This window comes from Helianthus annuus, chromosome 16, assembly GCF_002127325.2.
Source record: "Helianthus annuus cultivar XRQ/B chromosome 16, HanXRQr2.0-SUNRISE, whole genome shotgun sequence".
Classification (NCBI taxonomy): Eukaryota; Viridiplantae; Streptophyta; class Magnoliopsida; order Asterales; family Asteraceae; genus Helianthus; species Helianthus annuus.
In genome coordinates, this window is record NC_035448.2 from 59,289,189 (window position 1) to 59,305,044 (window position 15,856).

Sequence of the window (15,856 nt, forward strand, 5' to 3'; positions counted from 1 at the left end):
CCCACTTGTAATAGTATGATGATTAGTAAGTATTTGATTAGTTGAGTAAATTTTCAAGTGTAAGTGTATGATAGATAGAATATTGGTGGATGTTATTGCGTAGAATGAATAATTGAGCTAAAGTTGGTTGAATATGTGAAATATGATGTATTCTAGGGAATTTATGCATAAACTATGTGTACATAAGGCTTGAGTAGTTGTACGCACATTAGGTGTTTGATGAAATGCCTCAATGATAATCTAAGTAGCCTTGAATAAATCGTGAGCGAATGGTTTTGTATGTTGAAAGTTTATGCATTGTTAATTGTTATATAAGTAGCATCGATACTTGAACGTATGGTTATGAATGTAAGGACTATGATCTAAATAAGAACGAATTCATGTAGGATCGAAAGAAGAAGGAGCTAGTTCCGGATCACAAACAAAGGCACAAGATCGAGGTAAGTTCGTTACTTACATGTTTACTTGTGAGTTTATTGATATTGTTTCTTTTGATAATTGATATTCAATTAAGGTGGATATCTCAAATGAGAATGTGAAAGTAGGAATCCGTAACGGTCCATAGTGATTGGGTCGGTTCGGGTTCGGATGAGAAGGAATTTAATGGAAGTTTTCTCCTTGATCCGTACTAAACGGATTATTGGAAGCGAATGAGAAATAGTCGTGTTTATTTGACTAGAATGAATTGGTATGAAATAAGATCAATTGGTAATATATCTTATAAATCCGAGAATATGAATTGAGATAGGATGAAAACGTTATGTGTACTACACTAATATATTTTGTTGAATGATTGTAGGTAAAGCACCCGCATGATTGTCGTTGCGTCGCTCGGATACGAACACACCTTGATCACCCGTGATGCGCTTCCGCAACTTTTGTATTAACCTTATTAGTCAAAGGCTTTTGTTAAAGTTAGTTGTGTTTGAAGTTTTAAACTTTAACTAGATGTTTATAAGTACTTAAGTACCTAAACTTGATGTTTGGAATTGGTAGTTTAAATGTTAAGATCTTCTTTACGTTTTTTGAATGTGTCGTTATTTGAGTCTTTGATATATTATAAACAGGGATGTTGTTCAAAAATGAGAACGGGTCATGCCCAAATTTTTATTTTTTTTTATTTTGGCGATTTGGTTAAGTGTCGTTTGTGACGTTTTAAGCATGACTTTGGAAGGGGTGTTTCAAGTTGGTATCAGAGCCTAGGTTTGAGGGATTCGAACACGATGTAGTGCCCGAACTCAAACCGAAAGCTCGCAAGAATGGGTGTGTTCGCTCCGAGACGCAAATAGAGGTAAAACTTTTAAGAAAGCTTTATAGTAATTAATACTACAAGTTATAAAGTGTTAGAATGAGTTTTGAATATAGTAATAGTAATAAATGGTGCATTAGAATATCTAGGGGTTAGTAGAATTGAAACCGTGCACGAAAACGGTTCGGAATGGTCAAAAATATAAAGTTTGGGGTGATTTTCGCTGGGCACTACCGTAGCTTACGGTGGCCACCGTAAGCTACGGTAGGTACTGGGCAAAATAGAGCTGCCGTAAGACAGGAGCGTAGGGCCGTAAAGAACAAATCAGCACCGTAAGCTACGGTGGTCACCGTAGCTTACGGTGACTATCAAATTGCTGAATTTTTTTATGTTGTTTGTTCGAGTATGAGGTTTGTTTTAATTAGTTCCTAAGGCCCCGTAATCCTTTGCTAAGGTCATTATGCATCAAGAAGGTTGAAAGAAAATGTCTAATAAGAAAGAAGGTATGATTTAATATGAAATGGTCTAGCAATACAACATTATCATCAAGAATGATAACGTGTAAAGTATGAATAGTAAACAGAATGAAATATGTGATAGAATGAATATGTATGAGTCAAGAGGGATGTATAAAAAGAGAATTTTAATATATAGAATGAATGTTTTATGTAGATGACGGACACAAGTAATGTAGATGATGCTGAAATAGCCCGTCAAGAGGCATTCAATAATAAGATGATAGAAGCTGCAGAAAAAGTGATGAATGCCAACCTTCCCAAGTTAGCTCAAGAAGTCGAGAGCCGAGTCTTGGGGGTTGTTGATGAGATGATGACTAGCAAGATTGAGGAGTTAAAAGAAATGCTTGAAGGGTCCAGAACCAAAAGCAAGGAACGAAGGTGTACATATAAGGATTTTATGGCATGTAATCCCTTTTCATACAATGGGGAGGTGGATCCGGTAAAGTGTCAAAGATGGATAGCAAACATTGAAGCCGTATTTGTACGTAGTCGATGTGAGAAAGAAGATCAAGTAATGTTTGCTATGGGTCAACTTCAGCAACAAGCCAAAGATTGGTGGGATACTCAAAGTAAAGAGATAGGGGAAGTGAGACTCCAAACTCTAACATGGCAGGAATTCAAAGAGTTGTTCCTAAAATATCATTGCCCGCAATCGGCAATTGATAGAATACAAGATGAGTTCTTGCATCTTCGCCAACAGAATGAGTCCATTGATGAAATTACCAACATATTCTTCGATAAGTTAAAGTTCTGTGATGATTTCGTCAAGTCAGAAAGGATGAAGATAAATCGGTATTATGGAATGTTGAAGGCCGAGTATAGGGAGTTCATTACCCCTTCGAAGTGTGAAACTTTAAGCGAACTTATCAATTTAGCCCGGGATAGGGAGATAGAACTGAAGCGACAAGTGGAAAGAGGAGAGAAAAGAGTTGCTGAGAAGCCATCAACTACGAATCCATCCAAGAAGCCTAAGCAGCACGACACTAGAACTAAAGGAGGATCTAAAGGTAGTATTCCCCCATGCAAAACTTGTGGTAAGCTTCACACTGGAGAATGTTTGATGGGAAAGAAGGGGTGTTACAACTGTGGTCAAGAGGGACATCCTTATTTTAAGTGCCCTAGTCCTGTGAGGACGTGTTTCAATTGCTTCACTCCTGGTCATGTAAAAGCTGAATGTCCAAAGCTTAAACAACAAGGGCAGAAAGATGAAAAGAAGAATGAAAATCAGAAGGCTCGGGGAAGAATGTTTCAGACTACTACCGAGGAAGCCAAGGTTTCACCGAATGTTGTGTCAGGTATTTTCTTAATCAACCAAATACCCGTGAATGTGTTATTCGATTCTGGTGCTAGCAAGTCTTTCGTGTCAGACGAACTTATGTGTTATCCTTCCTTTAGAAGGGAACGAATGCATGTACCCTTAGAAGTAGAAGTAGCGGATAGTAAAAGTTATTTGTTATGTGAAGTTTGTAAGAATTGTAAGATAACCATAGAAAACGAAGAATTTGAAATAGATCTCATTCCTATGACTTTGGGGGAATTTAAAGTAGTTGTAGGGATGGATTGGTTATCCCGCTATCACGCGGAAATTCGATGCGAGGCGAAAGTCATTCATGTATTCTCACCTAGTGGGGCTCGAATAAGTATTCGTGGAGAAAGAAAGCTAGAGACAAAACTATGCACGATTGTCGAAATGGTTAAGCACGCAAGAAATGAAGGAAGGGCCTACTTGGCTTATGTGGTGGATACAAGACAGAAGGTACCCGAAATTGGAGGAGTAGAAGTAGTGAACGAGTATGCGGATGTGTTTCCGGACGAATTACCGGGGTTACCACCTGAACGAGAGGCGGAATTCCGAATCGAATTAAATCCGGGCGCCAAGCCAGTGGCTAAAGCTCCCTATAGGTTAGCTCCCGCTGAGATGCGAGAGCTAATGACACAGATACAGGAATTACTCGATAAGGGTTTCGTACGCCCGAGTGTGTCGCCTTGGGGAGCCCTGGTACTCTTTGTGAAAAAGAAAGACGGCACGATGCGCATGTGTATAGATTATCGAGATTTGAACAAGTTGACCGTGAAGAATAAATACCCTTTACCTCGAATAGATGATCTTTTTGACCAACTGCAAGGAGCAAGTTGGTTTTCAAAAATCGATTTGCGTTCGGGGTATCATCAACTTCGGGTACGGGAAGAAGATGTTGCGAAAACTGCGTTCAGGACCCGATATGGGCATTACGAGTTTTTAGTAATGCCATTCGGGCTGACTAACGCCCCGACCGCTTTCATGGATCTGATGAATAGAGTATGTCGGCCCATGCTAGATAAGTCTGTTATAGTGTTTATAGATGATATCCTTGTGTACTCTCGTAGTAGAGCCGAACATGAAAATCATTTGCGTGAAGTGTTAGAGATTCTTCGGAAAGAGAAGTTATATGCTAAGTTTTCCAAATGTGCCTTCTGGCTTAGAGAGGTGCAATTTCTTGGCCACGTCATTAATAAAGATGGTGTCTTGGTAGACCCAACTAAAGTAGAGGTTGTTGTGAACTGGGTTCCTCCTAAGAACCCGAGTGAAGTGAGAAGTTTTCTGGGTTTGGCTGGGTATTACTGAAGGTTTATACAGGATTTTTCCAAAATATCGTTACCTTTAACCAAACTAACCAAGAAGAATGAGAAGTTTGTGTGGGGAGTTGAGCAAGAAAAGGCATTCCAAACTTTGAAGAGTAAGCTGTCTGACGCCCCAATTCTAACCTTACCCGAGGGTTCAGAAGACTTGGTAGTATACACTGATGCTTCACATCAGGGCTTGGGGGCTGTTTTAATGCAACGGGGTAAAGTGATAGCATATGCTTCAAGGCAGCTTAAACCACATGAAAGTAACTACCCAACACACGATTTAGAGTTGGCTGCAGTAGTGTTCGCGTTGAAACTGTGGCGACATTATTTGTACGGAACTAAATGTACCATATATTCGGATCACAAAAGTCTCAAGTATTTCTTCGAACAAAAAGACTTGAATATGAGACAACGAAGGTGGTTAGAATTAATTAAGGATTATGATTGTGAAACCCTTTATCATCCGGGGAAGGCCAATGTCTTAGCAGATGCGTTAAGCCGGAAGGAATACCCATCACCCATACAAGTTAAGTCAATGAAATTGACTGTCACCCCTAAACTTTTGGTGTCGATCAAAAAGGCCCAAATAAAATCCTTAAATAGTGATCCGAAGAAGGAAAGAATGAAAGGCCTAATTGGGGAATTAAAAATGAATGCCGATGGCATCATGACCAGGTATGATCGAATCTGGGTACCTTGGTTATCCGAGGTGAAATCATTATTGCTAGAAGAGGCTCACAAATCTCGTTATACGGTACACCCTGGAGCTACAAAAATGTATCAAGATTTAAAGAAAGGGTATTGGTGGCCTGGAATGAAACGCGACATTGTTAAGTACGTGGCTAAGTGCTTGACATGTTCCCAAGTGAAGGCGGAGCACCAAAAACCATATGGTAAATTGCAATCTTTAGAGATACCGGTTTGGAAGTGGGAAGACATAACCATGGATCTTGTTACAAAGCTTCCCAGAACGAAACGAGGTCACGACGCTATTTGGGTTATAGTCGATCGACTTACAAAAAGTGCTCACTTTTTACCCATACGAGAATCTATTTCATCCGAAAAATTGGCAGAAATTTATATGAATGAAATAATTGCTCGTCACGGAGTACCCGTGTCTATTGTGTCGGATCGTGACACAAGATTCACGTCTCGTTTTTGGTGAAAATTTCACGAAGATGTGGGCACAAACTTGCGACTAAGTACCGCGTACCATCCGCAGACGGATGGACAGTCGGAAAGAACTATACAAACGTTGCTAGATATGTTGAGGGCTTGTGTTATAGACCTTGGGGGTAATTGGGATAACCATTTACCGTTGGTAGAGTTCGCGTACAACAACAGTTATCAAAGTAGTATCAAAATGGCGCCATATGAAATGTTGTACGGTAGAAAGTGTAGAACACCTGTATGTTGGGGAGAAATCGGGCAACGGGAACTCGCGCCTAAAGATGTTGTGACAATAACGAATGAAAAGATTGATCAAGTCCGGGCTCGTTTGAAGGCGGCGCAAGACAGGCAAAAATCCTATGCAGATAAAAGAAGGCGTCCTATCGAATTTCAAGAAGGTGATCGTGTGTTTTTAAAGGTCTCGCCGTGGAAGGGTATAATACGGTTCCGCAAACGGGGAAAATTGGGTCCTCGGTACATCGGACCGTTCAGAATAGTGGCTCGTGTTGGTAAAGTGGCATACCGGCTAGAATTACCTCCAGTTCTAGATGGAATCCATAACACGTTTCACGTGTCTCAACTAAGAAGGTGCCTCGCGGACGATACAGCGCATGTGTCACTTGATGACATTGAATTGGATGATAAAATGAATTATATTGAAAAGCCGGTAGCTATCAAAGATTCCAAAATAAAGCATCTACGAAACAAGGCCATTCGACAAGTTTTAGTGCAATGGCAGCATCGGAAAGGATCGGATCTAACCTGGGAATCTGAAGATGAAATGCGAAAGCACTACCCGTCTCTTTTTGGTACGTATTAAGGTTTCGGGGACGAAACCTCTTTTAAGGGGGGTAGATTTGTAACATCCCATAATTTATAAAATAAGATGCCTCAACATTTACAAGCATTATATAATAAGTTGTGGTAATTGTATTAAAAATCTAAAGAAAGTTTATAAAATTATGGAATGGGTTATAAGGATCCATAAACCAAACTTGAGGGTTGTTTGTGTAACATTTAATAACATGTGAGATAAAATTAATTAGTAAAATTAAAACCCAGAATGTTCTGGGTTGTGTTGGTCGCGACCAGAGAAGGGAGAAAGGGGGAAAAACCCTAGCTTGATCAAGTAACCACAAAATTAGTACAATTATGGAGGATTCATGTTACAAATCGAATGCTAATGTCTAAATACTCACTAATCCCAGTGTTTTGGGCATAAGGTAAGATGAAATCTCATATTTTCATGTATGTTGATGAACTAGGGTTTACACCAATTCGTGATTTAGTATGAAATTAAGTTGCATGTGAGTTAGAATCAACATTTAGAAGGTGTATTGTACTTGAAAATGATTTACTAAAGACTTTGGGGAAAAACCCACTTGTAATAGTATGATGATTAGTAAGTATTTGATTAGTTGAGTAAATTTTCAAGTGTAATTGTATGATAGATAGAATATTGGTGGATGTTATTGCGTAGAATGAATAATTGAGCTAAAATTGGTTGAATATGTGAAATATGATGTATTCTAGGGAATTTATGCATAAACTATGTGTACATAAGGCTTGAGTAGTTGTACGCACATTAGGTGTTTGATGAAATGCCTCAGTGATAATCTAAGTAGCCTTGAATAAATCGTGAGCGAATGGTTTTGTATGTTGAAAGTTTATGCATTGTTAATTGTTATATAAGTAGCATCGATACTTGAACGTATGGTTATGAATGTAAGGACTATGATCTAAATAAGAACGAATTCATGTAGGATCGAAAGAAGAAGGAGCTAGTTCCGGACCACAAACAAAGGCACAAGATCGAGGTAAGTTCGTTACTTACATGTTTAGTTGTGAGTTTATTGATATTGTTTCTTTTGATAATTGATATTCAATTAAGGTAGATATCACAAATGAGAATGTGAAAGTAGGAATCCGTAACGGTCCATAGTGATTGGGTCGGTTCGGGTTCGGATGAGAAGGAATTTAATGGAAGTTTTCTCCTTGATCCGTACTAAACGGATTATTGGAAGCGAATGAGAAATAGTCGTGTTTATTTGACTAGAATGAATTGGTATGAAATAAGATCAATTGGTAATATATCTTATAAATCCGAGAATATGAATTGAGATAGGATGAAAACGTTATGTGTACTACACTAATATATTTTGTTGAATGATTGTAGGTAAAGCACCCGCATGATTGTCGTTGCGTCGCTCGGATACGAACACACCTTGATCACCCGTGATGTGCTTCCGCAACTTTTGTAGTAACCTTATTAGTCAAAGGCTTTTGTTAAAGTTAGTTGTGTTTGAAGTTTTAAACTTTAACTAGATGTTTATAAGTACTTAAGTACCTAAACTTGATGTTTGGAATTGGTAGTTTAAATGTTAAGATCTTCTTTACGTTTTTTGAATGTATCGTTATTTGAGTCTTTGATATATTATAAACAGGGATGTTGTTCAAAAATGCGAACGGGTCATGCCCAAATTTTTATTTTTTTTTATTTTGGCGATTTGGTTAAGTGTCGTTTGTGACGTTTTAAGCATGACTTTGGAAGGGGTGTTTCACCCGAAGACCATATTCACAGTATTAGCATTGCAATCAATGGTAGCCTTCGCGGTTTTCAAGAATGGTCGGCCTAAGATAACCGGCGGTTGTCCTTCAACATTGGACGGCGTGTGGTCCACAACTAGGAAATCTTCGGGGTAATAACAATCGCCTACTCTTACAGCAATTCCTCTCAACATCCCCCTAGATGGTTTCCTTGACCCGTCTGCAAGCACAATTGTGGTGTCCACCTCTTCAAGCTCACCAAAATCATATTCATCAAACACTCGACCCACCAATATGCTTATGCTTGCCCCATGATCCACCAATGCCCTCTCAGTCTTGAACTCACCCAACTGGACTGGGATCATAGGCACATTCTCCTCTTCATCTTCAACACTTGCAACCAAACGGATTGCACCAATGGTCATATTTAAACGGACGGGTGAATCATTATCATCAACTATTACCCGTGCAGGAGTTACTGCCTCTACATCTGATTCTTCAATACAAACCTCATCTTGGGAATCCGCGATTAACTCAGATATTTGAGATTGTGAGTCCACTTGATTGTTGCTTCCTAACCTCTCGGACTCTCTTTTAACCGGCTCATTGCATAATGCATTTATAAATTCACCTAGCTTGAGTACATCTTCATAAATCTGATATATATCTGGGATGTCTTTGGCGTAACTTGATGAGTCATATTCATTAAAATGACCATTGCCTCCATAACCAGAGTCCTCAAAATATTCTGATTTTCCATTACAACCCCAATCTGGCTTGTACCGGTGACCATCATCCATCTCATAACCACTGTGCTCCCAATTTGGATCATGATGGTAATCCATATCATTGATCTCTTCTTGATATCTATCTTGATAAGAATAACCCTGGTAACCCGCATTTTCTTGTCTTTGCATGCGTTGGGACCATACCCACTCATCAAGTTCAGCCTTACTCTCGAACATTGGGCATATCAATGCCCAATGTCCTTGGCACCCACACCTTGTGCATATAACATATTCTTTATATTCCCAGCTCATATTTCCTGCACACAAGTAGCAACGAAAAAGCAGTACCGAACAAAAAGAAAACAAAGACAACAGTGAAAGGAAAAAAAAACTAACTAGAAAAGGCAAATATTTTTTAGATTTTTTTTATGTAAAACGGAAGCAAACAAACAAAACTAAACTAAACTAGCACTAAGCGCACGACTCACCCGGCAACGGCGCCATTTTGATGTCTGTCGTTAGTGACATGCAAAAACCTAATTAACCTAGGTAGCTAGGGTAAGCAGGGTATCGAATCCAGAGGAGTCTGTGGTTAATGCTAATTATTATTTGTTTGTAAATATTTGAATTACTTTGAGAACTTCCTAGAAAACTATAAACAATAACTTTGAGATTGCAAAAACAACGATAGAAAAAAACGTGGTCACTCCGGGATTTTGATTCTGTAATTACTAATAACCTAGTTCTGATTTTATTGGATGTTGTTGATTAAATAGTAAATCTGTCACATCTACCAATTACCTATGCAGTTCAAAATCTTAATATTAATTGATCAGATAAATATTAAAACAAACATACATAGAAATCATTCAATCAACAAAAGCATAATTGGATTCAAAACATAATTATAACTCTGACCGTCACTCAGGATTTGTCTGTCACACAAATAATATAATCATGTAAATAGTCGGCTGTCACCCGACTACAAATCCAATTCTCAATACAAAACAGAAACTAGAATTAAAAGTGTCTCACAAGAATCATTCACCCGAAGTGTCCACAAAAGATTTAGCCGCTCATGATGTGTGTACGATCTTCCGAAGCTTGGGCGAAAGTTGAACTCATCTCGGTTCGGTGTTGTGCGGATGACGTATGATGATATTGATGATCGATGATGATGTCCTTCTGTGGAATTTTTGGCTGCCGCCACCTATGATGTTCCTTAATTTACTCGGCCCAATCATGTCTCCAAGTCAAGATGGTTCTTGTTTTATTATCGGCCCAATCCAAAGTCTACACCCAAGGAAGTCTCATATGCGGCCCACTATTGTCCAACTAATTAAAACCAAAGATGCCACTAGATGTTGTTGCTTCCCTCACGTGATCAACAGCCGTCAAAACTCTAGTCCCTCCAAAGTCAATGTTGATGATAATTTTTGTTCACATGATCCTAGCCATCCAAAAAGTCAACAACCCCTAGGATGAGTGATGATGATGTCGTTGAAAGATGATGATGATTTGATATTGTTTTTGTTTTGTGCCTCCCTAGTCATGTGTTCCCTGACTCCTTTTATTAGAAATTAGATTTATATTTTTTTCCTATTAAATCCTTTCACAATGCATGCTGCCAACTTCAACCGTAGCCTACGCTTACAAACCGTATGCTACGGTTTGCAAGTTCTGTTTCTTTTTGTTTCAGCTCGTTCCAACTGTAAGTTACGGTTTGAATCTCGTAACCTATAGTCGTATCTTTTCAATTCCCTTTCTCTTCACATATTACTTTCACACAATGACACATTAGGTCCCTCGACTTTGTTATATCATATGCCTTGTGTCTCTAAATTCCATATCGGACCCGAACACTTCCCGCATGACGTGATTTCTTTCGGTAATCATCCTTGCTCGTTCCTCTTTGCTTCCACGCACTTAATTCCACCGAATTATGCCGATTAACCTGTGAATCAACAAATGCTCGTAGTGAACATATTCAAAGTATATAATCACGTAAACGGCAATAAATCACACAAGATAAACACGTTAACACTCGGGTTTCACACCTTCCATCAGGTGAGCCGAAAGAGAGAAAAGGAGAGTGAGTGAGAGAGTGTAAGATATGAGGAATGGTGGTGATCTTGGTTCCATAATTATATAGATCTTCCCTCATATTTTGTCTAGATTGGCAAGCAAGATCCAATATAAAAATGGGATTAAAGCTAGGAGAAGATCATGAAGTATGGAAGTGGTGATTTGTGGGTCCATGGGGACCGATTTCGGTTTTAGGGGGGTTGGATGTAACATTTTGCAACTAATAGGTAACCATAAGTTAGAATTCAAGTAACTAGTTTACATATGTTAGTTTGATGATTTTTAGTGGGTATTATGGTAAACGGGGATCACAACTAGTCAAAAATATTAAAACTATGTAATTGACAAAAATTTGGTGCCCCAGGTAACGTCCGGTTGTCCGGTTAGACACCGTTCCGTTAAAGTGTTTAACTAGTCCGCAGAATGTCTTTTATATATATTTTTGTAACGCTAATTATTCCCGCCACTTAGGGAAATATTCTGGACGATAAAACGTAAATTCTGCATGGTATTTATATGTTTAAAAGCTGGTTATAGCTGAATTTAATAAAATTCTGCACTTAAAGTGCGTTTCGGGTGCTTTTTAGTGCGTATTTTGGTCTCCAGAAAGTATATATATATTAACCCTTGTATGTACTCTTGGGTTTTAGTGTATTCTCGTCATTGGGCCTACACCTAGGCTCCAATTTTAGTGTCTGACTACTTTCTACAGAGTTGTTGGTATATTGTGTCTTACCGGTGAGTTTACTAGTATTTCTGACGCAACGCTCTCGTAAATGCGTAAAGCAATATTTTGTAGTATAAAACGTTGAATTCACTTGTATAGTATGTAATCAGACAATGTTGTCATTTAAGCACATATTTGCAGTCATTAAATAATAATTAAAGTGTACGGAAATTACCGGTTTGGTGCCAGTTGTCACACTATACGCCGCGCTTTGGCACAGCTCGACACTGCAGGGTCTGCATATAGGACAAAAAAGCCCTTTTGGTGTGCATGTAGGCATTTGGGTGTGCCAATAGGTACACAAACTAAACTAATCATATTGTGTAGCTTATCTGTGCCAAAGCCCAAGGCCAAAGAAAGGTTGCTACAGAAACAAAGACAGCCTAGGCCTTTGGACTAATGTCGTAAACACATCAATGCAACATATTTAAAAAGACTGCGAGTGATGCGTGTGTAGTGTAATATATTTTAGATGTATATTTAAGCCCCTTTTTACACTTTTAGCCAAGTTTTAAATTTATAAAACACGATATTTACTAACACTAAACACACATATGGGCAAGTGCACCCATCGTGGACGTAGTATAGTGTTGGTAAGATACCGAGGTCGTCCAAGGACACAAGAGCTTTTAATACCGGTTTATCCTCAACGTCTAATCAAATCAAAAAGTGAGAAAAATGTTTTAAACTAAGAAAAATAAAAACTAACTAAATGCTGAAAAATAAAATAAAATAAAAACAGATAGCAAGGAATCTTGGGTTTCTAAGTTATTTTCTGAATTTATGTAGACTTTTTGGTCATAAATAACTTTAAACAATGTTACACAACATGTTTTCACCAAGATTCCATGATCAAAACTCCTTGTTTCCTACCACAAAGGTTGAAAAAAATTCAAATTTTTCATGGTAGTTCTTGAAGAAAGATGAAAAGAAGGAAATGTCTAGAAGAGGAAAGGACAAGATGGGTTGTTGGAACCTTCTTTTAGACTTACCTAGGATTGTTTGAGAGAAGATTCCTTCAAATCCCTGTCCCAAGTTGGTCCAAATGTGCAAGATTTTTGGCTGCATTTATAGAAAACGACAGCCTTCTGGACACGGCCCCGTGTCTGCTGGACACGGCCCCGTGTGCAGATGAAATTCTGACACAGTTTGTCCGTATTCTGACGTTCTGATCAGAAGGGAATCTTTTGGTGGACACGGGGGCGTGTTGGCCGGGCACGGCCCCGTGTCGGGTAGCTGTTTATGAAGTTTGTCGCTACTAAGGAGTTTATTTATATCGGGTGGTTCTTGATTTGTTGGAACAACCCCAAAGTGCTTAAGATACCTTAATTGTCCTATACTAAGGCGAGAACGCAAGAGGTTATCGGTGAGGGTAATTCCTATTTTCATTCTAGGTGGACAAGTCCAACCCTTTTCCGGGCTCTCGTTAAAGAAGGTGTATGCCGAATCGCTCAGGTCTATGTATGCATCGAACGAAGTCGATGGGGAGTCCTTCACGGCACAATCGACACAGGGACGACTATCGTCCAAGTCCTTTCTAGGTATGAAGGTATTTTCGGGAGCAACGAGGTTGTCGGAATGCGGTTCCAACATTTCCTCATGGTCATCATCTTGGGATGGATCTATAAAATCCTTCCTAAGTTCTTTTGACCAATTGAGAATTAGCTCTTCTAGTTGAAATAACTCGTCAAGGAGCATTTCTCCTAGAATATCTGGCTGGGCGCATTCGAGGGAGAGATAGTGCTTATTTTTACTTTCGCCCCTCTTAAGGTTACAAGGAATCGGTGGGTCTATATAGTGGGGCCTATAATTGAGAAAATAACATTTTAATTCCTCATGTTCGCCTCCACATAATCGACACCACATACCATAAGAGTGCCGAAAGTAAAAAGAATTACTATCACTCATGTTTGTGTCAGAAATTACCAACCGCCGGGATCTAACGGTTCTGTTTTCAGTAAGAGAATCTTGGGCACGGGGGCGTGTTGAGTGGACATGGCCCCGTGTTCAGCTTACTGTCTGACTTAAAACAGGATTGCCAGTTCCAATGATTGAGCACGGGGGCGTGTTCAGCAGGCACGGCCCCGTGTTGAGCTCTGCAGAAGCTGAAAATCTAAGAAAAATCCTAAAAATCAAAGAAAATAATAAAAATATGATTAGGCCGTTGATTCCTAACTTTCTTAAAATCCTTGTGTCCCCGGCAGCGGCGCCAAAAACTTGATGCGTGTGTAGTGTAATATATTTTAGATGTATATTTAAGCCCCTTTTTACACTTTTAGCCAAGTTTTAAATTTATAAAACACGATATTTACTAACACTAAACACACATATGGGCAAGTGCACCCATCGTGGACGTAGTATAGTGTTGGTAAGATACCGAGGTCGTCCAAGGACACAAGAGCTTTTAATACCGGTTTATCCTCAACGTCTAATCAAATCAAAAAGTGAGAAAAATGTTTTAAACTAAGAAAAATAAAAACTAACTAAATGCTGAAAAATAAAATAAAATAAAAACAGATAGACAAGATGAATCACTTGGATCCGACACGTGTGTTAGTATAACCTTTGATTATTTTCGCACTTTTGCACTTGTTTAAGAGATTATCTTAGTTATTGTAGTAGGCCCCTCTTTTGAAGGCGACGTTACCCTCAACCCAGTAGTTTGAGTCAGCAAGGATACAATCCTAAAGGGTCGGATTATTGAAAGATAATGAATTAAGTTATTAATGCAAATTATGGTAGGCCCCGCTTTCGGCGGTGACGTTACCCTCGGCTAAGTAGTCTGAGTCAGCAGGGATACAGTCCTAAATAGCCGGGTTATAGTATTAATAGTAGTTAACTTATGAGGGGGTCAAAGAGTTTGGATCCCCGCATCCAATACCTATGGGCATTGAAGGAGATCCTACTAAATTTGACCCAGGTCCCAAGCAGGACCTCTAAACGCTGAACAAGGGCAAGACCCTTACCAAACCGTTCCCTTAACCCCCGACCAGGTAGCCAACATACCTCCATATAGACCGTGGAGATATGAATGGTGAAAATCTTTTATTTTATATAGACAGTAAAATAATGCCAAGACACCACGGACAAACGATAAGGAAAGATCACCTTCAACATAAGTAACTAGTTATTAAAGTCATTAATACAAAACCAAATAAAAAGTGCAAAAGATTAAAAATAAAAAGTATTATACTAAACACTTGTCTTCACCAAGTGATGTAAGAGACTTAGGCAAACATGGCCTTGATTGTCAAGAACTCTTACGATCAATCTTGGATCTCGAGACGACTCACACACTCTACAATGGACAATGGATGATGGTGATGGATGATGGTGTTATGGTGGTGGTGGGTGGTGGATGGAGTGTGAGAGAGGTGGTGTGCCAAGGGATGAGATGGAATGAAACCAAGCACCCCTATTTATAGGCTGAATAGAAGGCTGGGCACGGCCTCGTGTCCGCTGGACACGCCCCCGTGCCCGTCTGACATTCTCTCTCTTCATTAATTGTAATTCGCAATTACAATTAATGCGCCTGCTGTACTTTCACCACGCCCCCGTGCCCGCTGGACACGGCCCCGTGGTGGGAATGGAAGCTTCTACTGGTTTGTCTTTTCTGCTGCTTCTTGGGCACGGCCCCGTGTTCGCTGGACACGGGGCGTGTTCAGTCTTCTGTTTTCTCTTCTTTGCCTTGGGAGGTGCCGTTGAGGATCCGGGCAGTCTACTTTTATTTCTTTTCTTGTATTTATGCTAGAATTAGTTGTCTTTTTGCTTCTTTTGTGATTTTGAGCTCATTTCATCCTGAAAATACAAAAGGAAGACAAAAACACTCTTTTTCCAACATTAGTACTTAAAAAGGGTTAGTTTTATGCCTTAATTGATGTGATTTATATGTTGCATTTTACACACATCAGCGAGTATGAAGTTCATGATCACAAGGGTGTAAGGAGTGGTTAAACACTTGAGAGTGGCAAACTAAAAAATTAACCAATGAGAGTGTCCCATGTCAAAGTGGTAAACTATGCTCAAAAGTGTTGGCAATGGTTAGACACTTGATGAAGTGGTAAACTTTAAAAAAAAAGTGTGATTGGTCGAGATTGGAATGGACCCCACCCACACTACCCCCTCTCTCCTTCCCTTCCCTCCTCACCGATCGGCGTTTGTTCACCGAGCGAGGACGAAACCGAGCGGCAAAGGGTGTCGGCAGCGGTGTTGTCGCGCGGCA